This window comes from Zingiber officinale, chromosome 9B, assembly GCF_018446385.1.
Source record: "Zingiber officinale cultivar Zhangliang chromosome 9B, Zo_v1.1, whole genome shotgun sequence".
In the NCBI taxonomy this organism is placed as follows: Eukaryota; Viridiplantae; Streptophyta; class Magnoliopsida; order Zingiberales; family Zingiberaceae; genus Zingiber; species Zingiber officinale.
The window spans coordinates 73,265,276-73,292,116 of record NC_056003.1 but is presented as its reverse complement, the minus strand read 5'-3'; positions in this window follow the sequence as shown (position 1 = coordinate 73,292,116).

The following is a 26,841-nucleotide window of genomic DNA, read 5'->3' as shown; positions in this document are numbered from 1 at the left end:
GACAACTGTGTTTTCTACAACCTTCTTGTAGACACAAGGCTCATCTTTGTTCTTGATGAAACCAAACTGTTTGATCGCATCATCGAATCGAAGATTCCAGCTCCAAGAAGCTTGCTTTAGTCCATAAATGGACCTATGCAGCTTGCATACTCTGCTAGTATGCTATGGATCTACAAAACCCTCAGGTTGTGTCATGTACACATCCTCGAGTAGATTTCCATTCAGAAACGCGGTTTTGACATCCATCTGCCATATCTCATAGTCATGGTAGGCTGCAATAGCAAGCATGATCCGAATAGATTTAAACATCGCTACTGGAGAAAAGGTTTCATCATAGTCAATACCATGAATCTGCTTGAAACCTTTAGCTCCCAAGCGACCCTTATAAATAAGTCCATCCATGTCAGTCTTTCTCTTAAAGACCCACTTACACCCAATGGGTTTTACCCCTTCTGGTGGATCAACTAAAGTCCATACTTGGTTGGTGTACATGGATTCCATTTCGGATCTCATGGCCTCTAGCCATTTCTCAGAATCTGGTCTCATCACAACTTCCTGATAGGTGGTAGGCTCATCCTCTATGAGCACAATGTCATCATGGTCAGACAAGAGAAATGAGTATCTCTCAGGCTGACGACGTACCCTATCAGACCTGCGAAGAGGTATGTCTACTTGAACCGGTTGTTGTTCCTCAACTCCTTGTGGAACAACATCATCCACAACACTTTGTGGTTCCAGTTCAATTTCCATCGAGGCATCAGTGCTATTGTTCTCATCTTGAACTTCTTCAAGATCGAACGTGCTCCCACTAGTTTTCTAGAAACAAAGTCCCTTTCTGGAAAGACCCCAGTCTTTGCCACAACCACCTTGTGCTGACTAGAAATGTAGAAGTAATATCCCTTAGTTTCCTTGGGATATTTGATAAAATAGCACTTGTCGGATTTGGGTCCTAACTTGTCTGAGACTTGACGTCTAATGTAAGCCTCACAACCCCAAATCCTCATGAAAGACACCTGGGCATCTCTCCCAGTCCATATCTTATATGGTGTCTTTATCACGACCTTTGATGGAACTCAGTTGAGTATAAAAACTGCCATGTCTAGAGCATAACCCCAAAGATATGTCGGAAGATCTGTGTGACTCATCATAGATCGCACCATATCTAATAGGGTACGATTCCTCCTTTCGGATACACCATTCCACTGTGGTGTTCCAGGAGGAGTGAGTTGGGATAGAATCCCACACTCAGCTAGATAGTCATGAAACTCATGGCTAAGGTATTCTCCACCTCGATCGGATCGAAGTATCTTAATACTCTTGCCAAGCTGGTTCTGTACTTCATTCTTGAATTCTTTGAACTTTTCCAAGGATTCGGACTTATGTGTCATCAAGTACACATAACCGTATCTACTGAAGTCATCAGTAAATGTGATGAAGTACCTATAACCGCCTCTAGCAGCGACATTGAAAGGGCCACATACATCACTATGTATGAGTCCTAACAAATCAGTCGCTCTCTCGCTGTGTCCACTAAAGGGAGTCTTGGTCATCTTGCCTCGTAGGCATGAATCGCATATCTCATATGATTCAAAATCAAATGAGTCCAAAAACCATCCTTATGGAGTTGGGATAAGAGCTTGTCATTTACATGACCTAAGCGACAGTGCCAAAGGTAGGTTTGGTTCATGTCATTAGACTTGAACCTCTTGGTATTTACGTTATAGATAGGGCTCTCGAGGTCTAGAATATAGAGTCCGTTTATCAGAGGTGCACTACAATAGAACATATCGTTTAAATAGACAGAACAACATTTGTTCTTTATTATAAACGAAAATCCTTTCTTGTCCAAACAAGAAACTGAAATTATGTTCTTAGTCAAGGCAAGCACATAACAACAATCATCTAATTCTAGTATAAGCCCAGAGGGAAGAGATAAATGATAAGTTCCTACAGCAATAGCAGCAACTCGTGCTCCATTGCCAACTCGTAGGTCTATCTCACCCTTTGTCAATGCCCTGCTATTCCTCATCGCTTGTACATTAGTACAAATGTGCGAAGCACATCCGGTATCTAATACCCACGATGAAGAAATAGAGAGGTTGACTTATATAACATGTATACCTGAAGTAGAAATCTTATATCTCTTCTTCTTAAGATCTTCCACGTATTCTTTGGAGTTCCTCTTCCAGTGCCCTGCTTGTCCTTGATATAGGTGACAAAGATGTTCAACCATATCGTAAGGACCCATCAACTCATGTTGCGTCTGAAGCTCAGAGTTTATGGTCGCGAGCATAAGACAGGACACATCTAATGCGTCATCTTGATGCTTCTTGTAAGCATCCCGGTCAGCTCGCGTGGCAGTGGCAAGAGGAGCCTCTGGAATGGGCTGCTCCAGAACATACAGTTTACGTTCCTGAGTGAGAACTATTCTCAGGTTCCTGTACCAGTCCAGGAAATTTGCTCCGTTGAGCTTGTCCTTCTTAAGGACAGATCGCAGGGAGAAAATGTTCGTATTCGACGTCATGAAAATTCTAGAACAGAAAATTTGCAGAAAATCATATTCTTAAAATCATTTAATTAGGCCTTTAATTAAATGATGCTCCCACTGAATTCTATAATTCTTGTGGGCCAAGATCCACATCATACTAATCCTTGAGTTAGCTTTGGCTAATACGCCCAAGGCTTAGCATGATCGGTAGGTAACGATTACCAATTACATCTCTATGCAACTCTTGTTTATAGAATCAATATCCGCATTTATATTAAAACTCGAGTTAGCATTGGCTAATACGCCCGAGAGTTAATATAGATGTGATTTTGACCTATCTTTTCCAACCGTTGGAATAATGCCTATAGTTGACTCGATCCAACCGAGTAACTAGGTATACTCAATCTAATTGAGTTTGTATTCACCCATGCGTTGATAGGCAGGACCAAGATTGTCCCTCCGTACCCTACCAAGATAATATGTATTGCTCTACTTTGGCAGATTCAACAATACATGTGATCGAGGTAGTGATAGGTATCACGGCACGGTTAGGCATTTAGAGTTGGTTCGATCGAGATCTAATCTAATCGAAAAGGATGCATCTTGTGCACGACTTAGATCTAATCTAATCTCAAGGGTGCATCATGTGCACGACTTAGATCTAATCTAATCGTAAGGCACTAATTAATTAATTACTTATTAAACATGCATCATATACATAAGCAATTAACTAATTAATATATTTGTGATTTGGTCATGGCCCTACTACGATCTTCTCAAGCCAATGAGAAGATCGAATGGTCAACCTAGGGTCAACAGCTTCTCCAAGCTCCTCCCTTTGACCACCTTGTGTTGCTCGTGCCCGCCTCGGAACTCCGTCTCGTGTGGACCCTCCACGGCTCCAATTTGTACATTACAATTTGAAACTTGAGTTACATTCGAGTCTAAATCTAATTTACAACAAGAATATAAGAGAAGGCACGACGCGCAGGTCGCGAATAAATAAAAACATACAACACGCGCAAACACATAAATGCACGCAGGCCGTATTATGAATTACAACACAACCAATCATATTGGATTTTTGGGCCATGACTATCACAAAATTTATATATAATTCAAAATTATATATTTTCATAATATTCTATAATTTTAAAAATAATTTTTACAATTTTTACGAGTAAAATTTCCCGGCGGTCCCGTTTAGCGGTTTCGGGCGCAATCGCGGAACGGATCCCCTTGCGAGGCCCAGGGGCAGCGCCCCTACCCGCGATCTAACCATCGCGAGGGTTCCTTTGTGATCCAACAGCGCCTAAACCCGCTGTCCCAAAACGATTTGGGCCGAGACATTGCCGTTTCGGAAAAATCTTCCCGGCGGGTTCGTTTTTAGCGATTTCGGGTGCAATCACGGAGCAAATCCCCTTGCGGGGTTAGGGGCAGTACCCCTACCCATGATCTAACCATCGTGAGTTGCTCCTTTGCGATATAATGGCACCCAAGCCCGCTGTCCCAAACGGATTTGGGGCAAAACGAAGCCGTTTTCGAAAAATCTTTCCGGTAGCCGAAGCCTACAAGTGCCGAGACACTTGTGCTTCGCTTCTACGGAAAAATTACCCATAAAAACTATAAAATCATAATTTTACAAAAAATTACAGAAACTTTAGTTTTCATAAAACCAAAAATCAAACTCGTACAAGCCTTGCACGTGGCTCTGATACCACTGTTGGGTTTTTCGGGCCGCGAAAACCGCTTTTCGCGTCGCGGAAACCCCGAATCACCCAAGGCCAACGGATACTCCTATGATGTGGCACATCATGAAGATGTGGACCATTGCCATTGGTCCACATCTTGCCTCCTCACAATGATGTGGCAAAGGAGTAACCTCCACTCATTTAATGTGGCCAACCCACATTAAATGCAATGGAGGCTTGTAACCTCCATGAGGTGGCAAAGCAAGATGATGTGGAACAACACTATTGGTCCACATCTTGCCACCTCACTGTTGGGTTTTTCGGGCCACGAAAACCGCTTTTCGCATCGCGGAAACCCCGAATCACCCAAGGCCAACGGATCCGTGCAAGAAAAACTGAATGATAAATATGAGTACGAGTTTGAAAAACCTTTTAGATCTACTCCTAGATTTATGTGTTAAGAATATACCTTGAAGCGTGTCCTTTCGCGTTCCCGCTCGTCCAAGGAGTTGCCGGATCTCTAGACCGTCAAGCGTCGGTCCTCTAGAAGTATCCACACGAACAATTCTTGATGGAGAAAACCTAAACAAAGGTGTGCTAGCACCTTGATAGGTCACGGCAAGGAAGAGGAGGGAGAGCAAGGAGAGAACCCAAGGAAGAAGAAGGAGTAAATGAGGAGTTGAAAAATGAAAAATGAATTTCATTCCACCTCTAGAGTGGCCGGCCACATTTTGTGTGTAACCCCATTTCCACTTAATTACAATTAAGTGGAGGCCATTAAGAGGTGTTGTGTAACTCCTATGATGTGGCACATCATGAAGATGTGGACCATTGCCATTGGTCCACATCTTGCCACCTCACAATGATGTGGCAGAGGAGTAACCTCCACTCATTTAATGTGGCCAACCCACATTAAATGCAATGGAGGCTTGTAACCTCCATGAGGTGGCAAAGCAAGATGATGTGGAACAACACTATTGGTCCACATCTTGCCACCTCACTCATGATGTGGCAAAGAGTCAAGTCAAACTTGACTCTTCCTCTTCCTCTCTAGTCAAGTCAAACTTGACTCAATCTCTCTCATGGTTGATCTAATCAAACCATTTGATTAAAGCCAACATAATATAATGAATCTAATTCATTAAATTAAATTGATCTAATGAGTCATAATCTAAATTAGACTCATTAAATACATGAATCAATTTGAGTCTAACTCAATTAGCCCAATTTGGATTACTCTTAATCCAATTTGATTCATCAAATGAATCAAATCCTCTTGGTTCATCGTATGAACCAAATCTCCATCTAATTGTCCTTAGTGTGTGACCCTATAGGTTCTTGTAACATTGGCAATGCCCTAAACCCATTTAGGAGCATAAGTAATGAGCGGTATCTAGCAACACATCATTACTACCCAAGTTACAAGAATGTCGAGATCCAACATCACCTTGTGACTATTAATTGTGACTCCTCACAATATATGACAAGTGTCCTTCTATCCTAGACATCTAGATTGATCAATATGAGGCAAAGACCGTGTCATCCTATAATCAATCTAAATCTTGAACTCCAAGTAGACTCACTCGATCAAATAAGCTCAACATCTAATGTTGACTCATTTGGGCATGGCCATGCACTTAGTGGTCTCACTCTATCAAGAATACCGATGTCGCTCCCGTCATATGGGAGGGATAGATCCCATCTACATCACTCACATCCCTCTACATAATTCGTTATATACCCAGTAATCGCCTTTATAGTCCACCCAGTTACGGGTGACGTTTGACGAAACCAAAGCACATAACTCCTTATGTAGGGATCCATGGTGACTTCAGGTCTAAGGACTAATAGTCATACTAATAGCCACATGAGAAAGTATATGACACTCATATAACGATCCATGATACTTTCTCATGGCGGGTCATTCAGTATACATTCTCTAATGCATACCCATGTGTCAGCTTGATATATCTATATCCATGACTTGTGAGATCAAGTCATCGAGCTGACCTACATGCTAGTTTTATTGTATTAACATTGTCCCTGAATGTTAATACTCGACTAGGAATGATTTAGAATAGTGTTCCCTATATCATCTCACTATCGATTCAACTAATCGATTGATATAGGTATGAACCTTCTACTCAAGGACGCTATTATACTTAGTCTATTTGGCACTAATACAAATAAGTATAATAACCAAACAAATGCCTTTATTAATATACAAGAATATGATATACATAAGTCCATACAATCATCAAATGATTGGCTCTAGGGCTCTAACTAACATAAGCCCAGAGGGCAGAGATAGAAAATAAGTCCCTACAGCAACAGCAGCAACCCGTTCTCCATTGCCTACTCGTAGGTCTATCTCGCCCTTTGTCAATGCTCTGCTATTTCTCAGTACTTGTACATTAGTACAAATGTGCGAAGAACATCCGGTATCTAATACCCACGATGAATAAATAGAAAGGTTGACTTCTATAACATTTATACCTGAAGTAGAAATCTTATTTCTCTTCTTGTTAAGATCTTCCAGGTATCTTGTGAAGTTCCTCTTCCAGTGCCCTGCTTGTCCTTGATATAGTTGATGAAGATGTTCAACTATATCGTAAGCACACATCAACTCATGTTGCTTCTGAAGCTCAGAGTTCATGGTTGCGAGCATTAGACAGGACACATCTAATGCGTCATCTTGATGCTTCTTGTAAGCATCCCGGTCAGCTCGCGTGGCAGTGGCAGGAGGAGCCTCTGGAATGGGCTGCTCCAGAACGTACAGTTTACGTTCCTGAGTGAGAACTATTCTCAGGTTCCTATTCCAGTCCAGGAAATTTGCTCCGTTGAGCTTGTCCTTCTTAAGGATAGAACGCAGGGAGAAAGAGTTCGTATTGGACGTCATGGTTATCTACAATAGAAAATTTGCAGAAATAAATATCATATTCTTTAAAAATCATTTAATTAGTACTTTAATTAAATGATGCTCCCACTGAATTCTATAATTCTTGTGGGACAAGATCCACATCATACTAACCCTTGAGTTAGCTTTGGCTAATATGCCCAAAGCTTAGTATGATCGGTTGGTAACGATTACCAATTACATCTCTATGCAACTCTTGTTTATAAAATCAATATCCACATTTATATTAAAACTCGAGTTAGCTTTGAGTAATACGCCCGAGAGTTAATATAGATGTGATTTTGACCTATCTTTTCCAACCGTTGGAAGAATGCCTATAGTTGACTCGATCTAGCAGAGCAACTAGGAATACTCAATCTAATTGAGTTTGTATTCACCCATGCGTTGATAGGCGGGACCAAGATTGTCCCTCCGTACCCTACCAAGATAATATGTATTGCTCTCCTTTGGCAGATTCAACAATACATGTAATCGAGGTAGTGATAGGTATCACGGCACGGTTAGGCATTTAGAGTTGGTTCGATCGAGATCTAATCTAATCGAAAAGGATGCATCTTGTGCACAACTTAGATCTAATCTAATCGCAAGGGTGCATCATGTGCACGACTTAGATCTAATCTAATCGTAAGACACTAATTAATTAATTACTTATTAAACATGCATCATATACATAAGAAATTAACTAATTAGTCTATTTGTGATTTAGTCATGGCCCTACTACGATCCTCTCAAGCCAATGAGAAGATCGAATAGTCAACCTAGGGTCAACAGCTTCTCCAAGCTCCTCCCTTTGACAACCTTGAGTTGCTCGGGCCCGCCTCGGAACTCCGTCTCGTGTGGACCCTCCACCGCTCCAATTTGTACATTACAATTTGAAACTCGAGTTACATTCGAGTCTAAATCTAATTTACAACCAGAATATATGAGAAAGGCATGACGCGCAGGTCGCGAAAAAATAAAAACATACAACACGCGCAAACACATAACGGCACGCAGGCCGTATTATGAATTACTACACAATCCAATCATATTGGGTTTTTGGGCCATGACTATCATAAAATTAATATATAATTCAAAATTATATATTTTTCATAATTTTATATAATTTTAAAATTAATTTTCTACAATTTTTACGAGTAAAATTTCCCGCCGGTCCCGTTTAGCGGTTTCGGGCGCAATCGCGGAACGGATCCCCTTGCGGGGCCAGGGGCAGCGCCCCTACCCGCGATCTAACCATCGCGAGGGTTTCTTTGCGATCCAACAGCGCCCAAACTCGCTGTCCCAAAATGATTTGGGTCGAGACATTGTCGTTTCGGAAAAATCTTCCCGGCAGGTTCGTTTTTAGCGATTTCAGGTGCAATCGCGGAGCAAATCTCCTTGCGAGGTTTGGGGCAGTACCCCTACCCACGATCTAACCATCGTGAGTTGCTCCTTTGCGATCTAATGTCACCCAAGCCCGCTATCCCAAATGTATTTGGGGTAAAACGAAGCCGTTTAAGTAAAAACTTCCCAGTAGCCGAAGCCTACATGTGCCGAGATACTTGGGCTTCGCTTCTACGGAAAAATTATCCATAAAAACATAAAAAACTAAATTTTTACAGAAAATCACAGAACGTTTAGTTTTCATAAAACCAAAAACTAAACTCGTACAAGCCTTGCACGTGGCTCTGATACCACTGTTGGGTTTTTCTGGCCGCGAAAATCGCTTTTCGCGTCGCGGAAACCCCGAATCACCCAAAGCCGTAGATCCGTGCAAGGAAAAACTGAATTAAATACAAGTACGAGTTTCAAAAATATCTAGATCTACTCCTAGATCTATGTGTTAAGAAGTATACCTTGAAGCCTGCCCTTTCGTGTTCCCGCTCGTCCAAGGAATTGCCGGATCTCTAGACCGTCAAGCGTCGGTCCTCTAGAAGTATCCACACGGACACGTAGGTGGAGAAAACCTCACACAAAGGTGTGCTAGCACCTTGGTAAGATTCGGCCAAGCAAGGAGGAGAGGGAGAGGGAGAGCTTGAGAGGAATAAGGAAGAATATACACACTTGAATGAAAAAATGAATTCCCATTCAAAACCAAAAGTGGCCGGCCACTACCCATAGTGTAACTCCCCATTAAATGCAATTAATGTGAAGTTATTAAGAAAATGGCTTTGTAACTTCCATGAGGTGGCACCCATGATGATGTGGAGTAACATCATTGGTCCACTTCAATGCCAACTCACCAATGAGGTGGCATAAAGTCAAGTCTAACTTGACTTTTAATCTTCCTCTCAAGTCAAGTCAAAATTGACCAAATCTCTTCCATGGTTGATCGAATCCAACCATTTGATTCAAGCCAACTTAATATAATGAATCTAATTCATTTAATTAAATTGATTCAATGAGTCAAAATCTAAATTAGACTCATTGAACACATGAATCAACTTGAGTCGAACTCAAGTTAGCTCAATTAGGATTACTCTTAATCCAATTTGATTCATCAAATTAATCTAATCCTCTTGGTTCATCATATGAACCTAATCTCCATCTAATTGTCCTAAGTGTGTGACCCTATTGGTTCTTGTAATGTTGGCAACGCCCTACACCCATTTAGGAGCATAAGTAATGAGCGGTATCTAGCAACACATCATTACTACCCAAGTTACAAGAATATCGAGATCCGACATCACCTTGTGACTACTAATTGTGACTCCTCACAATATATGACAAGTATGCTTCGATCCTATACATCTAGATTGATTATTATGAGGCATAGACCGTGTCATCCTCTAATCAATCTAAATCTTGAACTCCAAGTAGACACACTAAATCAAATGAGCTCAACATCCTATATTGACTCATTTGGGCATGGCCATGCACTTCGTGGTCTCACTCTATCAAGAATACCGATGTCACTCCCGTCATATAGGAGGGATAGATCCCATCTACATCACTCACATCCCTCCGCATAATTTGTTACATACCCAGTAATCGCCTTTATAGTCCACCCAGTTACGGGTGACGTTTGATGAAACTAAAGTACATAACTTCTTATGTAGGAATTTATGGTGACTTCAGGTCTAAGGACTAGTAGTCATACTAATAGCCACATGAGAAAGTATATGACACTCATATAACGATCCATGATACTTTCCCATGGCGGGTCATTCAGTATACATTCTCTAATGTATACTCATGTGTTAACTTGATATCTCTATATCCATGACTTGTGAGATCGAGTCATCGAGTTGACCTACATGCTAGTCTTATTGCATTAACATTGTCCCTGAATGTTAATACTCGACTAGGAATGATTAAGAGTAGTGTTCCCTATATCATCTCACTATCGGTTCAACCAACCGATTGATATAGGTGAGAACCATCTACTCAGGGACATTATTATACTCAGTTTATTTGGCACCAATACAAGTAAGTATGATAACCAAAATCCAAATGCCTTTATTAATATACAAGAATATGATACAATGAGTCCATACAATCATCAAATGATTGGCTCTAGGGCTCTAACTAATAGATTTATACACCTCAAAGGAGGTAGGCTAATATCGGCCGATACATAATAAGATAAGTCTATATCGACCGAAATATGCTTCCTAGGAGGAAGATTTATACACCTCAAAGGAGGTCAGCTAATATCGGCCGATACATAATAGATAAGTCTATATCGACCGAAATATGCTTCCCTGGAGGAAGATCTATACACCTCAAAGGAGGTAGGCTAATATCGGCCGATACATAATAGATAAGTCTATATCGATCGAAATATGCTTCCTTGGAGGAAGATCTATACACCTCAAAGGAGGTAGGCTAATATCGGCCGATACATAATAGATAAGTCTATATCGATCGAAATATGCTTCCCAGGAGGAAGATCTATACACCTCAAAGGAGGTAGGCTAATATCGGCCGATACATAAGAGGTTAATATCAGCTAGATCGACCAACACTTTGGATAGATACTTGACAGAATATAGTCTACTACTAGATAAGATAAATAGCATAAAAGGGTGTGGACAGGACCCTCATGATAAAAATAGTGATAAATATTTCAAATAGGATGATTAATGAGAATATCTGCAATATGTAACCACATGACAGGTATTATATATTTCGACGGGAAATGTGCTTTCAGATTATTCTGCAGGTGGTAAACGATAAAGGAGTCCCATATGTGGTACAAGAAAGATTCCTTAAAAGTCATTTACTACAAGTACACAGCTGACGTCATCTCATAACGAATTCTAAGAAACCGGGGTCCACTTCATGACTACGAAGGTTATATGAAGTGGTATAAAAAGGGAAATCCTCTCCGTTGGCTAGGTAAGTTCTCATCATTGTGCACATTGATAACCCTAATTTCTCAACTACTGTTCATCTTCTTCCTCCTTCTTCCACACCGAGAGGGATCACTGACTTGAGCGTCGAAGGGCGTAGCCAGGGATTCCCACCCCGGTCTTAGGTCGCTGACGATAGTGTTGGTTGGTCTCTTGTGTGCAGGAAGTCTTGGAAGCTTTAGATCTGGGTTTCTTCTCTTCATATTTGGATTTCTTTTTCTTCATTGGGTCTTCGTGCGAAGAGGACTTGCGGTGACTCTATTTCTCCCGATCCGCTTTGGGTTTCTCGGATCGGTATTCTGCGGATATCATTCTTCATCAGCGTGGTGGGTTTCCTTCTTCCAGATCTCTGTCGTGTCCAGCTTCTAAGACAGGAACAAATATGGCGCCGTCTGTGGGAACTTCACCTGAATCTGAGACTACTGGATGGAAGAAGCCGGAAAATCAAACCTACTCACTATCAGTCGTGAAGATTTGGATTTCCTCATCAATTCTCACATTCAGAAAGCCTTACAATAGCAGCAACAACAATTGCAAGCCCATACTGGAGCTACTCTACCAACAACTCATCATCCAGCAATATCAACTACCGAGCATCGGAAAGGAAAATAGCTGGAAGAAGAGGAACATGCATATTTTCTTCTAGCCGTTGTTTCTCCGACAAGGCCTCCACGAGCCTTTCTTCGCACTCCCGTGGATCAAGGGGGCAAGAGGCCCGTGTTCCAAGAATCCTCTGGTGAAGCACCGGATAGAGAAAAGCGCAAGATCAAAATGATAACTAGTGATAGCTCACCAGAGAAAGTCATCTCCCCATTCTCTCAAAATGTACTAGATGATCCACTTCCTAAGCGGTATCAGAATCTTCAGATCGGAGAATATACTGGAACAACAGATCCAGAAGATCATCTGTTAAAATTTTAGAACGTAGCATTATTACAGCAATTCTCTGATGGGGTGAAGTGTCGGATGTTTCTCACTACCCTCGGAGGAGCTGCACAGCGCTGGTTCAAGACATTACCAGAGAAGTCTATTCGGAAATTTAAAGATTTCAAGAAATTCTTTCTACACCATTTCTCCAGCAACAAAAGGTATCATAAGACTCCTTGGAGTTTGTTTTCAATTAAGCAAGCCTCTAAAGAGTCTATCCGAGCATACATCAAAAGATTCAATCAGGTAGCTATTGACGTCCCTAATGCTACCACTGAAATATTAGTCAGCACTTTTTCTCAAGGTTTAAATGTTAATGATTTCTTTAAAGATTTAGTAAGGAATCCTTCTGTTAATTTTGATTCCTTGATTGAGCATGCCACCGAGTTCATTAATGTGGAGGAAGCTCAAGATGCTCGTAGAAAGGAGGGTGTTACCTCTTCTCCTACCCAGATTAAGGAAAAAGCTCCGGCTCCTGTGCTTCCACCGAGAGGTCCTAGAATAACTCACCCACCTCATCGACAACCAGAGTATCATCCACAAGCCGTACAACATGTGGAGATATAGCCAGAGGCACCAAGGAGATGGTGCACTTATCACAAAACCAGCAGTCATCATATTGAAGACTGTTTTGTTTTAAGAAATAAACGAGCTAATCGGGAGCGTTATCAGAGGAAGAACTATTATCGACAATAATACCCCAGGCAGCAAAGCTCACTCAAACTGGAATATCGCCCAGTCGAGCCTCGGCAGGAAGCAATACCAGTCCCGGCCGGTACCAGCCAAGTGTCAGAGAAAGCACCATCCGAAGCTGCGACGACTCGGAGGGAAGAAAATAGGAGTAATGCTGCTTGGGGCAGTATCAATATGATCACGGACGGACCCACTGATGGGCATTCTAATAGAGCTAGAAAAGCACTTGCCCGAAGACTGGAAATTCATGCCGTGGGATGCAGTATGGAATGAGCGGCCGACCCTGGAATAAGTTTTGGGCCCAGAGATCTCGAGAGGGTAGAAATACCCCATGATGATGCCCTGATCATTAAAGCTGTAATAGCCAACTATGCCATTGCTCGTACCTTCATAGACACGGGCAGTTCGGTCAATATTATATTCAAAAAGGCTTTCGATCAACTGCAAATCGATCCGAGTGAACTTCAACAAATCGTTACTCCTCTGTATGGATTCACAGGCAATGAAGTACATCCTTTAGGTAAAATAAAGTTGGCCATTTCTCTGGGAGAAGAGCTTCTGATGAGAACCAGAAGATCTTATTTTATGGTTGTAGACGCTCCATCCTCTTATAATGTGATATTGGATCGGCCTGCCTTAAACGAGTTTAGGGCGGTCGTTTCTACTTTTTGTCAGATGATTAAATTTCCGGTGGATGACCAAGTCGGGGAGGTGCGAGGTGATTAGAAGACAGCCCGAAAATGTTATGTAGAAATAATTCGGACTGAAGCTAACACCGCCCGAAAGATTCAAAGAATGGAGGTTAATGCCATTCGGGAGAAGCAGCTCATCCTGGTTTATGAGGAGAAGGAAGAAGTTCAGATCCAGGCCAGTCGGCCTGAAGCTACTACATATGTTGCGGCTGATCTTGATCCTTCTCTTAAAGCCGAATTGGTGCAATGCCAGAAGAAGAATAATGATGTATTTGCCTGGACTCCCAAAGAAATCTCGGGCGTTTCTCTTACAGTCATGGAGCATTCCTTGCATGTCTTCCTAGATGCCCGCCCGGTCATGCAAAGGAAAAGGAGTTTTAGCATGGAACAAAACCAGATCATCAAAGAAGAAATAACCAAACTTATGGAAGTCGGTTACATCTGGGAAGTACAGTTTCCAAGCTGGCTAGCTAATGTGGTGTTAGTCTCCATGCCTAGAAACAAATGGCGAGTATGCATTGATTTCTGGGATCTCAACAAAGCTTGCCCAAAAGATTATTATCCGTTGCCTAGAATTGATCAATTGGTAGACTCTACTGCAGGATGCGAATACATCTCTCTGCTAGACGCTTATCAGGGCTATCATCAGGTCCCCTTAGCTAAAGAAGATCAAGAAAAGGTCAGTTTTATAACATCTGAAGGTACTTATTATTATAATGTTATGCCTTTCGGACTAAAAAATGCAGGAGCAACCTATCAAAGGCTTATGAATAAGGTCTTCCAGAAGCAGATTGGTAGAAATATGGAAGTATATGTTGATGACATCTTAATTAAGTCTCTTCAAGCTGCTGATCTGTGTAGGGATATATAAGAGACCTGCGAGACATTAAGGCAATATGGGCTCAAATTAAATCCGAGCAATTGTTTATTCGGCGCGAAAGGGGGGAAGTTCCTGGGATACATGGTGTCCGAACGAGGGATAGAGGCCAACCCGATTAAGGTCAAGGCACTGTAGAACATGGAGCCACCACGCAATGTGAGGGAAGCTCAGAGACTGATAGGCCAAATTACAGCCTTGTCTAGATTCATTTCTAGATCGGCCGATCGTAGTTTCCATTTCTTTAAAATACTTAGAAAGGCTAATAAATTTCAGTGGAATGAAGAATGTGATAAGGCTTTTCAAGAATTGAAAGATTATATTATTTGTCTACTCTCCCTGTATTAGCTAAACCCATAGCAGGAGAAACTCTTTGGGTATATTTGTCTGCTAACGAAAACGATGTGGGCTCGGTATTAGTCAGACAATAAGGAAAGGAACAACAACCTATATATTTTTCTAGCCATTTATTAAAAGGAGCTGAGAGTAGATACACCACACTAGAAAAATTAGCTTATGCTTTAGTATTGACTGCTCGGAGGTTGCGCCCATATTTCTTAGCACATGAGATTATTGTATTAACCAATAATACTCTTGGACGGGTGCTACTCAACCCAGAGGCATCAGGTCGCCTGATTAAATGGACAACTGAACTTGGGGAATATGACATCTAATATCAACCTCGCTCAGCTATCAAAGCACAAGCTCTAGCAGACTTCATCATAGATGTTCAAGGCCTTGAGGAAGAAGACATTTGGAAAGTTTATGTAGATGGTTCTTCAACTAGACAGGGCAGCGGAATTGGTGTTCTTCTTATATCTCCAAGGGAAGACATGCTTCAACTCTCCATCAGATTGAATTATAGAGCCACCAACAATGAGGCAGAATATGAAGTCCTGATAGCAGGATTGCAGGCCGCGCGACATGTAGGTGCGGCTCGAATCATTATCTATTCTGATTCTCAGTTAGCAGCTCAACAATTGTCAGGTAATTTTGAAATTAATAATGACAAGCTTAAGTTATTTGCTGAAGCATTTAAAAAGTTGAAGTCCCAGTTTCAAGAAGTAAATATACAAAAGGTTCCTAGAGCTGAAAATCAAGTGGCAGATGAACTGGCTAAGTTGGCCTCTGCTATAGTGCCATGGAATCTAGATCGGCCCGTAGAACAAACCCTGTTAATATCTTGTGTTAAATGACAGGCCGAAGCATAAATTCAAGGTGATTGGAGAGCTCATATCATATTGTATTTACAGCAAGGTATTCTTCCCAGTGATATAGAACAGGCAAGGGTATTCAAGAAAAGAGCTGCTCAATACACTTTGGTAGGAGAGCAGTTATATAAAAGATCTTTTTCTAGACCTTTGCTCAAATGTATTGGCACAGAAGATATACAGTTTATTTTTTGAGAAGTCCATCTAGGTTCATATGGCAGTCATATAGGAGGGAGATCTTTGGCTCGTAAAATTCTGCTAGCAGGATATTTCTGGCCTACTCTACATGAAGATGCTAGCAAGTTGGTAAGAACTGGTATTTCTTATCAAAAGCACCAAAATATCTTACATCATCCTACACAGTTACTGAGAACCTCTATAGTTGCATGTCCCTTTGATCAGTGGGGCATGGACATAGTAGGTCCGTTTCCTATGGCAGCTGCACAGAGAAGGTTCTTATTGGTAGCGGTAGATTATTTTTCTAAATGGGTGGAGGCAGAACCAATTGCTCGAATTACTGAAGATGTAGTTATTAAATTTCTATGGAAAAATATAATCTGCAGATTTAGTATTCCTCATAAATTGGTCTCTGAAAATGGAAGGCAATTCCAAGGGGATAGTATTTTAGATTGGTGCAACAGTTACGGCATCACTCAGGCCTTCACCTCTGTGGCTTATCTGCAAAGTAATGGTTAAGCAGAAGTAACTAATAGGGAAATCATAAGAAGTTTAAAGACCAAACTGGATCATGTCGGAGGTAACTGGGTAGATGAATTACCCAGCGTCTTTTGGGCATATCGTACTACGCCTCGAGAGGCTACAGGAATCACTCCCTTTCAATTAGTTTATGGAGGAGAAGCAATAATTCCCATCGAGGTGGGAGTAGAATCTGACAGAAGACAATTATATGATGGGGACAATGAAGGTCGGCGACTCATGGAGCTAGATTTAATAGAAGAGGTTAGAGATAAAGCTGCTACTCGTCTGGCCTCATATCGACAACGGATGAGACAAAACTATAACAAAAGAGTCATCCCCAGATTTTTCCAAGTAGGAGATTTCGTATGGAAACGAATTAAACCTGTCGGAGATGTCAGTAAGTTAGCACCACAATGGGGAGGACCTTACAAAGTAATAGAAAAACTCACATCAGGTTCATATTATCTCCAAGATACTGAAGGAAGAATTCTGGAGCGTCCCTGGAGTGCAAATCACTTACAGCCTTATCGAACTTAATTGCATCATACTAAAGAATGTGTCTGGAGAAGCAAATCATAATTATTTGAGACCCTTGGTGACTGAGGACAAGTATACCTACAGCATATGTATTCTATTTCGTTTAATAAAAGTCAAGCAAGACCAATACCGCCATGGAAATAATCGTGATTCATACAAATTGATAAATACCAAGGGAACTTTCATTATCTTTTTCAAGCAATCTAAGGGGGAAAACCCTAAGGGTCTACGCATCTCCCTTCAAGAACCTAGAAACTCTGAAAACTGTCACAAGGTTAGTACAAACTTCATATTTTTAAAGAATGAAGTCGATCGGGAAATCCCATGAAATAACTCGGACGGATCTTCATGGGAGGAACCAGAGACTCTAAACCATTACAGAACATAAGTCGATGGGGAAATCCCAAGAAATAACTCGGACGGGTCTTCATGAGAGGAACCGGAGACTCTAAACCATCACAGAACATAAGTCGATCGGGAAATCCCATGAAATAACTCGGACGGGTCTTCATGGGAGGAACCGAAAACTCTTAACCATCACAGAACATAAGTCGATCGAGAAATCCCATGAAATAACTCGGACGGGTATTCATGGGAGGAACCGGAGACTCTAAACCATCACAGAACATATGTCGATCGGGAAATCCCATAAAATAACTCGGACGGGTCTTCATCGGAGGAACTGGAGACTCTAAACCATCACAGAACACAATTAATCAAAAAATAAGGCCTAATCAACCGGGGTTGTGTAGACATGAAGTCTGAATTCAAAAAGGATTCTATGCATATGATACGTTATTCATTGGGAAGCCCATCCGTCTGGAAGTCTTTACTTAAAATTTGCCTGGAGTAGGATACTCAACTTGGAACTCAGGACTTTTATATAGCTCTTTATCTGGAAATCAATTGAAAATATGCATTCTTTTGGAATTATGAGGTACACCAGATGTTGTTTGCAGGAGGATTCATCAGGACAAGGCTTAACTTCACAAGATGAGCCAGGAATTCTCGAATAAAGTTTATACTTAATACTCACAAGCATTTCAGAAGGGGTATTCTCAAACCAGCATAATAAAGAAGCAAGTAAGTATCAAAAATTTCTTATATACTACAAGTACTTAATTACCCAGCTTTATTTGCACTTCTTTTCAATATCAGTTCTTATAGTACAAGTCTTTTATAAATGATCTCCTTAAACATTCAGAAAATGACCTTTTAAATCTACGGGCAGTTCTTCGTTAAGCCTGCGATGATTTATGAAAGAAAGGGGAGGTTCCTTGGGTAGGTAACCACCCTCTCTTAATTGTTGAAAAACTCCCGATATGGAATGGTTTAGAGCACCTACTCTCCTACGAACGAATTCCTAAGCAAACGCTGAAGACTTTAAATAAGTTTGACGCCACTCTTCCCACCGGTTCTTCTCTAGCTCCTTGTAATTTGAAAATCAGCTTGTAGTTTTGCATTTTGATTTTTCAAAGCATCCTTTTATGATTTAAGCTACTCCAATTCCTTTTGAAGCAGTGACAATTCGACATCTTGGGCTTTCCTTTGTTCTTGTTCCTGTATGATATTGAAATCATGAGAAGCTAGGTCTTGAGCTTGGTCATAAAGACAAGCATTATGAAGCTTCTCTACTTTCTCTAAAAGGAGACTTTTATGAGAAACGTCTAAGAGAGCTTTCTCTTTTAAAGCCATCTCTAGTCGAAGACCAGAATGTAGTCTATCCACCTGTAATTCTAACATCCTTCTGGCAAGCTCTTTATCTTTCAATAGTTGTTGACACTCCTCCAATTCTTGTTTCAAGGTCCCCAACTGTTGATTTTGTAAGGCCACCTTCTCTTGCAACTGAGCCATGGCACTGTTAGAAGAAGGTGAAGTAGCCTTCAACATCTCCAGTTGAGCTTTTAATTTACTGTTCTCAACTAGAAGTACTTACAGCCACTGCCTGACGGCTATGGCGATCATCCCGATGTGGAAGGCTAAGGCCTCTTAATTGTTCGTAACCCTACAGGCAAGATTCGACTAATAAACCTTGAAATTACAGAGAACCATAGCTGGATGGATTAGAGGGTTGTCCCAATTGAGAAGGTAAACCCGCAACCTATTTAAATAAAGGAGGAGGAATGGAGGTAGAAGGAGGTAGAGAAGAAGAGGACGCAATAGAAGGAAAAGGAATAATAGAAACAAGGTAAGCAGAGGAAGAACTAGACGGAATAGAAGATGGCACAGTAGGAGAAGCTAACGTAGTTGTACGAACACTAACAGTTGAGGGAATAGCACCGGGAGAAGACTTCCGGCAAGTTGTCTGTTTTGCTCGAGGCCTAGAAGCCAAGGGAGGCAAGGCCAATGTCAAAGATGCAGAGGACACAGAAGGGATAACGACCGTCTCAGAAGCAAAAGCAGAGGGAGCTGAAATAATAGAAGAAGAAGGGATAAGTAGACCGGGTCTCATAATCCTAAGAGTAGGATTAGAGATAATATGGGTTGGAGTTATCGGTGCCTTTCCTCCCTCAAGAGAAAGAGGCGCTGGGACAAGAGGAGCTTGCACAAAAGTACCAAAGAAATCGCCAAAGGGAGAAGCCTCAGAGAGATTTGGCTTTTTAACTAAAACCACAAAAGGTTCTTCTTCTTCTTCCTCCATGGCTGCAACATCCTCTGCCTGCCGTTCTTGTTCAGATAGTAAACCCAAGGTAGAAAAATTAGGATTCGATCGCCAGTCGCGCAACCATTCTTCTCCAAGATTAGTTACAAAAGACTTAGTTATGGATGGATTCTCGTACATAAGGGCTAATAGAAGAACATCAGCTGAAACACAGGAATTGAACACCGTTAAAAAAAAAATGTATTAAGTTAGTGAATATAGATTGAGATGTTTTCACATACCAAAGGATCCCTCCAAAGGAGTGTCAATCTTGCTTATTCTGAAAGGAAACATTAAACCTTCCATAATTAGGTGTGGCAAGCTGAATTTTACTTCCCTAAGTTTAGGTAGAGCAGAAGCAATAGAGGGATCGTCAAGAAGATCATGGGTGCTAGGAAGTGGAGGTAAGTCATGTATCTATTGAATAGGAAACGGAGGGGGAGAAGGAAGACGCATATAGAAAAATTTATGATACCATTCCCCTTGAGGAGGAATGCGGTTGAACAAAATAGCCTTGGGACGAGATTGGAATTTAAAAACACCAACATCCACAAGACGAGGAATGAAGAAGTGGTGAAAAAGACGTGGAGACAAGGGGAAATCTAACAGTTTAAATACCCCAATAAAACCCATGAGAATGGAAAAGGATTGGGGGACAAACTGGTTAAGTGGGATATTAAAATAACGGCTGACATTACAGAAAAAGGGGTGAAGAGGAAAGAGAAAACCTTGTAGGACCTGATCTCGTAAGATAGATACACACCCTAAAGGAGGAAGATGCGGACCCTCATGAGGAGCAGGACGGATTATGTAAGACGGAAAACCATAGGTAACCTGCAAGTCCACTTCTTCTGTATCTGTAAGATTGGAAACACACGAAAGAAACTATGCGGGAGGAGAAGCTGCCATAGAGCGATAGCGGAATCAAGGAAGAGGGCGAAAGATGGAGGAAAGCAGAAGAAAACTTCGTAAACCCTTGTTTTTTCTTCTGGCTCTGTACTAAAACCCCCAAACAGAAATAGTAGAAGGAAAAAGGAGAATAAAAGGTACTTAGAATTCCAATCGTCATAAATAATAATATTAAAGAATAAAACCAAGAGAAAAAGGTAAAGTTAAGTAATCTACCTCGAAAAATGTGTGAAGTTTCCTTAGAAGTAATTCTGAAGAGAGCTTGACAAGTACATAGAAAAATCAGTCCAGTAATCATAAGTTTAGGGTATGGGTATAATAAAATAAAAGTTGACCAACAGATATTAGTTAATACATGAAACTTGGTTAAAAGATACTGAATATGGTCTGTAAATACGAAACGGGCGGTCCCGATGGATCGACCGAGACAAAGAGCAAGCTAGCATGTCGACCAAAAGCTTATCATAATAAGTCAAATAATATACACTATAATAAAACCCCATGAGACTCGATTAACACGTGAAAAGGACACATGAAGACTTAGGGGTAAATCGGTCGAGTAAAATAAATCGACCAATATTAAGGACATTATGATAGAGCTGTGTCAAATCAGGCGAGACATAACTACACTATGAAATATCGGGCGATACTTATTAATCTTGATATATATATCGTCCGGTCATAAGGAAACGATCTAAGACGTGACAACCTGTTGGGAAAGTTTGTATGGTAATAAACCAAGCAACATCGGACACATTCATATAAAACAGATAACTAGAAAGAGTAAAATTAATAACAAAAGGAGAATAATCAGCGTTATGGGAGATCGTCATTACAGAGTTTTCGCCCACCTGTTTACAAAAGTTTAAATTTAAGTCAAAGTCAACTTAGGATACAAATCAGGGTGTTTGTTCTCAATTAGTCTGCGTCGATTTAAGAAATTAGGAGGAGGGTCTCGAGATAAGTAACTTTCTTCTCTTAATTGCTGAATATTCCCTTGAGCTCCCGCAGTAAAAGCTGATAAGATGGACTTCACAATCGACCTATTGAATTAAGGAGACTCGATCATGGCAGTGGCCCGCTCCCTATAACGGATATCTTCGCCACCCTTGTAAACCACCAAAGCCATCTGAGAATTCTTCAATTCTGCTTCTTTTTCAGAAACCTCGGTCTTGACTGAGTTAAGGGAAGTGCTCAAGGAAGTTATTTCATCTTCCTTTAGTTGCGGGGCTTTGAGTTTTTCAGTAAATTCTGCTTCATAATTATCCTTTAGTTCGCCAAGTTTGGAAGTCAATTCTTGGTTAAGGTCCGTAACCGATTTAAATTTTGTCTGAAGACTTTCAATTTGTGCTTCGAGTTATTCCTTGGTAGCAGCTGAAAACGCAGCAGAAGATAACTCTGCAACCTCTTGTTTTAGCTTATCATTTTCAGATTTCAACCTCTTGTTCTCAGTATATAAGTTGTGCAGTAGTCGAGAAAAACCCATATTTTCTATCCATCGCTGGAAGTATAATGAAAAGCCATAAGATAACAGTTGAGAAATAGAAAGCAGGCGCTAGTAAGCACACCTGATTCTCCTTATGAGAAAAGCGATCAATTACCTAAGGAATAGAGAGCTCTTCAAAAAGGGGACGAATTTCATCCCAATCGCCAGCGAAGGAACCTCCTAGAAGTATAGGGAGAACGGGAATAGTAGAAGAACCAGTAGAAAAGGAGGAAGTAGGAATAGATAGAGGAGCAAAGACTAAATAAGAAGAAGGTGAGGAAGGCAAAGACCCAGAAGTCGGAATAGATAGGGGAAAAGTGAAGGATACATCACCAGAAGCGTTGTCATTAGAAAAGGGGGAGGCAGGAAAACTAAGAGAAGGATAGAGTTCTGCCAATGTCGGCTCATCAGAAGGAAGGTCGGCCGAAGCAAAACCTTCCGAAACTGGCTCGTCAACAGGGAGAATGAGCCTCCTTTCTGACGGAGGAACTCTGGTAAGTTTGTGCCCTGGGCGTTTACCCATAGAAAGTTCAGCTATCAATTTACCGGAGCTACCGGGAGACTTGAGCTCAATGAGGGGAAGAGGGGCAGATGAGGAGACAGCAATAGCTGCTGGAGAAGTTACAGCGGGTAAAAAACTGGCAGGGATCTCTGCGGAGGGACCTTTAGGAGCTTCAGGAGCTTCAAGAATGCCCAAAGGACTGGGTGCTTCTGCTAGAGGGGTTGGTTCTTCGATTGAAGGGGGAAGAACAATAGCAGTCAGAAGTTCGGCTTCTTTGGCGCGAATAACATCCTCTGCCAGACGTAGTTCCTCGTCAATCAAAGCATCATAGAAGCTGTCCACTACGTAGAGAAGAAAAATAGTTTAATTAGTTAAAAATAAGAAGAAAGAAATAAGGTGTTACCTAAAGGAACTCAAGTATCAGGTCTGACAGGGCTTAAGCCAAACAGGTATAGGAGATCAACCCATAGCCACTTAAGAATAGAAAGTCGATGATTTAACAATTTCTCACAATAGATAGGGAAAGAAGGATGAAGATGAAACTCCTTGACGTCGGGCAAGGGGGGCAAGAAAGATTTCCAAGCATGAGACCAAGGAATGGGTCCTGGAAATTTTAAGAAGAAAAAATGAGATTTCCAAGATTTGAGAGATGAAGGCATACCCTCAAAAAGAACCATTTTTGTTCGTGAATGAAACAGAAAAACACCCGATTCTGAACATTTGGGATAAGAGAACATTAAAAAATTTTGAGGAGTAGGAGGAATATCCCGCAAACGTAACAACATGTAAGTACCGCATGTTGGGTTCTTCGGGCCGTGAAAACCGCTTTTTCACATCGCGGAAACCCCGAGTCACCCAAAGCCATGGATCTCGTGCAAAGATTCGTAAACAAAATTTTTGAAAAACCTTTTCTTGTACGAGTTTGTAGAAACTTTAGATCTACACTAAAGTTAAGATCATTACCTTTGTAGCGAAGCCCTTCGCGTTCCCTCTTGTCCAAGATGTCGCCGGATCTCTAGTTGTCAAAGTAGACAACCTCTATATGTATCCACACGGACACAAGTAGAAGGAGATGACCAAAACACAAGGTGTGCTAGCACCAATGGAGTGTTCGGCCAAGGAATGGGAGAAGGAGAAGAGAGAGCACCCAAGGGAGAAGAAGAGTGAATGAATCAATAAGAGGAAATTCAAAAAACCCCTTAGCCATCAAGTGGCCGGCCACTCTAGGAGGTGTAACCCCCACATTAATTCCAATTAATGTGGAGACCATTAAGAGTTGTAACCCCCATGAGGTGACACTCTAGGATGATGTGGATCAACACTATTGGTCCACATCTTTCCACCTCACTAAATGACATGGCAACAAGTGTAACCTCCTCATTTAATGTGGGCCGGCCACATTAAATGCTATGGAGGCTTGTAACCTCCATGAGGTGGCACACATTGATGATGTGGAGCAATCCTATTGGTCCACATCTTGCCAACTCACTAGTGATGTGGCAAAAAGTCAAATCAAACATGACTTTTTCTCTTCCTCTCAAATCAAGTCAAACTTGATCAAATCTCTCTCATGGTTGATCTAATCCAACCATATGATTCAAGCCAACTTAATATAATGAATCTAATTCATTAAATTAAGTTAATTTAATGAGTCTTAATCTAAATTAGACTCATTGAATACATGAATCAACTTGAGTCCAACTCAATTAGCCCAATTTGGATTACTCTTAATCCAATATGATTCATCAAATGAATCTAATCCTCTTGGTTCATCATATGAACCAAATCTCCATCTAATTGTCCTTAGTGTGTGACCCTATAGGTTCTTGTAACATTGGCAATGCCTTAAACCCATTTAGGAGCATAAGTAAAGAGCGGTATCTAGCAACATATCATTACTACCCAAGTTACAAGAATGTCGAGATCCGACATCACCTTGTGACTACCAATTGTGACTCCTCACAAAATATGTCAAATGTCCTTCTATCCTTGACATCTAGATTGATCAATGTGAGGCATAGACCGTGTCATCCTCTAATCAATCTAAATCTTGAACTCCAAGTAGACTCATTCGATCAAATGAGCTCAACATCTCATGTTGACTCATTTGGGCATGGCCATGCACTTCGTGGTCTAACTCTATCAAGAATATTGATGTCGCTCCCGTCATATGGGAGGGATAGATCTCATCTACATCACTCACATCCCTCTACATAATTCGTTATATACCCAGTAATCGCCTTTATAGTCCACCCAGTTACGGGTGACGTTTGACGAAACCAAAGTACATAACTCCTTATGTAGGGATCCATGGTGACTTCAGGTCTAAGGACTAATAGTCATACTAATAGCCACATGAGAAAGTATATGACACTCATATAACGATACATGATACTTTCTCATGGCGGGTCATTCAGTATACATTCTCCAATGTATACCCACATGTGAGCATGATATCTCTATATCCATGACTTGTGAGATCAAGTCATCGAGCTGACCTACATGCTAGTCTTATTGCATTAACATTGTCCCTGAATGTTAATACTCAACTAGGAATGATTTAGAGTAGTGTTCCCTATATCATCTCACTATCGATTCAACTAATCGATTGATATAGGTATGAACCTTCTACTCTAGCACGTTACTATACTTATTTTATCTGGCACTAATACAAATAAGCATAATAACCAAAAACCAAATGCCTTAATATATATACATGAATATGATATACATGAGTCCATACAATCATCAAATGATTGGCTCTAGGGCTCTAACTAACAATCTCCCACTAGCACTAGTGCCAATCAGTAAAGGCTCTAAGGCCTAATGACCTAGTGTGACCATCATGCTTCCTCTGTGCTAAAGCCTTGGTCAAGGGATCTGCGATGTTAGCCTCTGTAGGTACTCTGCAAATCTTCACATCTCCTCTATTAATAATCTCTCGAATGAGATGGAACCACCGTAGTATGTGCTTGGTCCGCTGGTGTGAGCGAGGTTCCTTCGCCTGTGCTATAGCTCCATTGTTGTCACAATAGAGCTGAACTGGATCAGCGATGCTAGGAACCACCCCAAGTTTAGTGATGAACTTGTGGATCCAAACTGCCTCCTTTGCTGCCTCTGATGTAGCAATATACTCGGCCTCTGTTGTAGAATTAGCTACTGTGTCCTGCTTCGAACTCTTCCAGCTCACACCACCACCATTTAAGCAAAACACGAACCCTAACTACGATCGGTAATCATCCTGATCGGTCTGGAAGCTGGCATCACAGTAACCCTTTACAGTTAGCTCATCATTGCCTCCATATATCAAGAAATATTCTTTAGTCCTTCGTAAGTACTTAAGAATATTCTTGACCGCTATCCAGTGACTTTCCCCTGGATCTGACTGGTATCTTCTCGTCATGCTCAAAGCATACGAGACATCAGGTCGAGTACATAGCATGGCGTACATGATCAATCCTATGGCTGAGGCATAAGGGATCTGATCCATGCGATCTCTCTCCTCTCTAGAAGAGGGACCTTGAGTCTTCGAAAGACTCACGCCATGTGACATCGGCAGAAATCCATTCTTGGAATTCTGCATGGCAAAGCGAAGGAGTACCTTGTCAATGTATGTACTCTGACTTAGGCCAATCAATCTCTTAGATCTATCTCTATAGATCTGTATCCCAAGAATGCGGGATGTCTCACCTAAGTCATTCATTGAGAAGCAACTCACTAGCCAGGTCTTGACAGACTGAAGCATAGGGATGTCCTTCCCAATGAGTAGTATGTCATCCACATACAATATGAGGAAAACAACTATGTCCCCCACAACCTTCTTGTAGACACAAGGCTCATCTTCGTTCTTGATGAAACCAAATTGTTTGATCGCATCATCGAATCGAAGATTCCAGGTCCGAGAAGCTTGCTTTAGTCCATAAATGGACCTATGCAGCTTGCATACTCTACTAGTATGCTGTGGATCTACAAAACCCTCAGGTTGTGTCATGTACACATCCTCGAGTAGGTTTCCATTCAGAAACACGGTTTTGACATCCATCTGCCATATCTCATAGTCATGGTAGGCTGCAATAGCAAGCATGATCCGAATGGACTTAAACATCGCCACTGGAGAAAAGGTTTCATCATAGTCAATACCATGATTCTGCTTGAAACCTTTAGCTACCAAGCGACCCTTATAGATAAGTCCATCCATGTCAGTCTTTCTCTTAAAGACCCACTTGCACCCAATGGG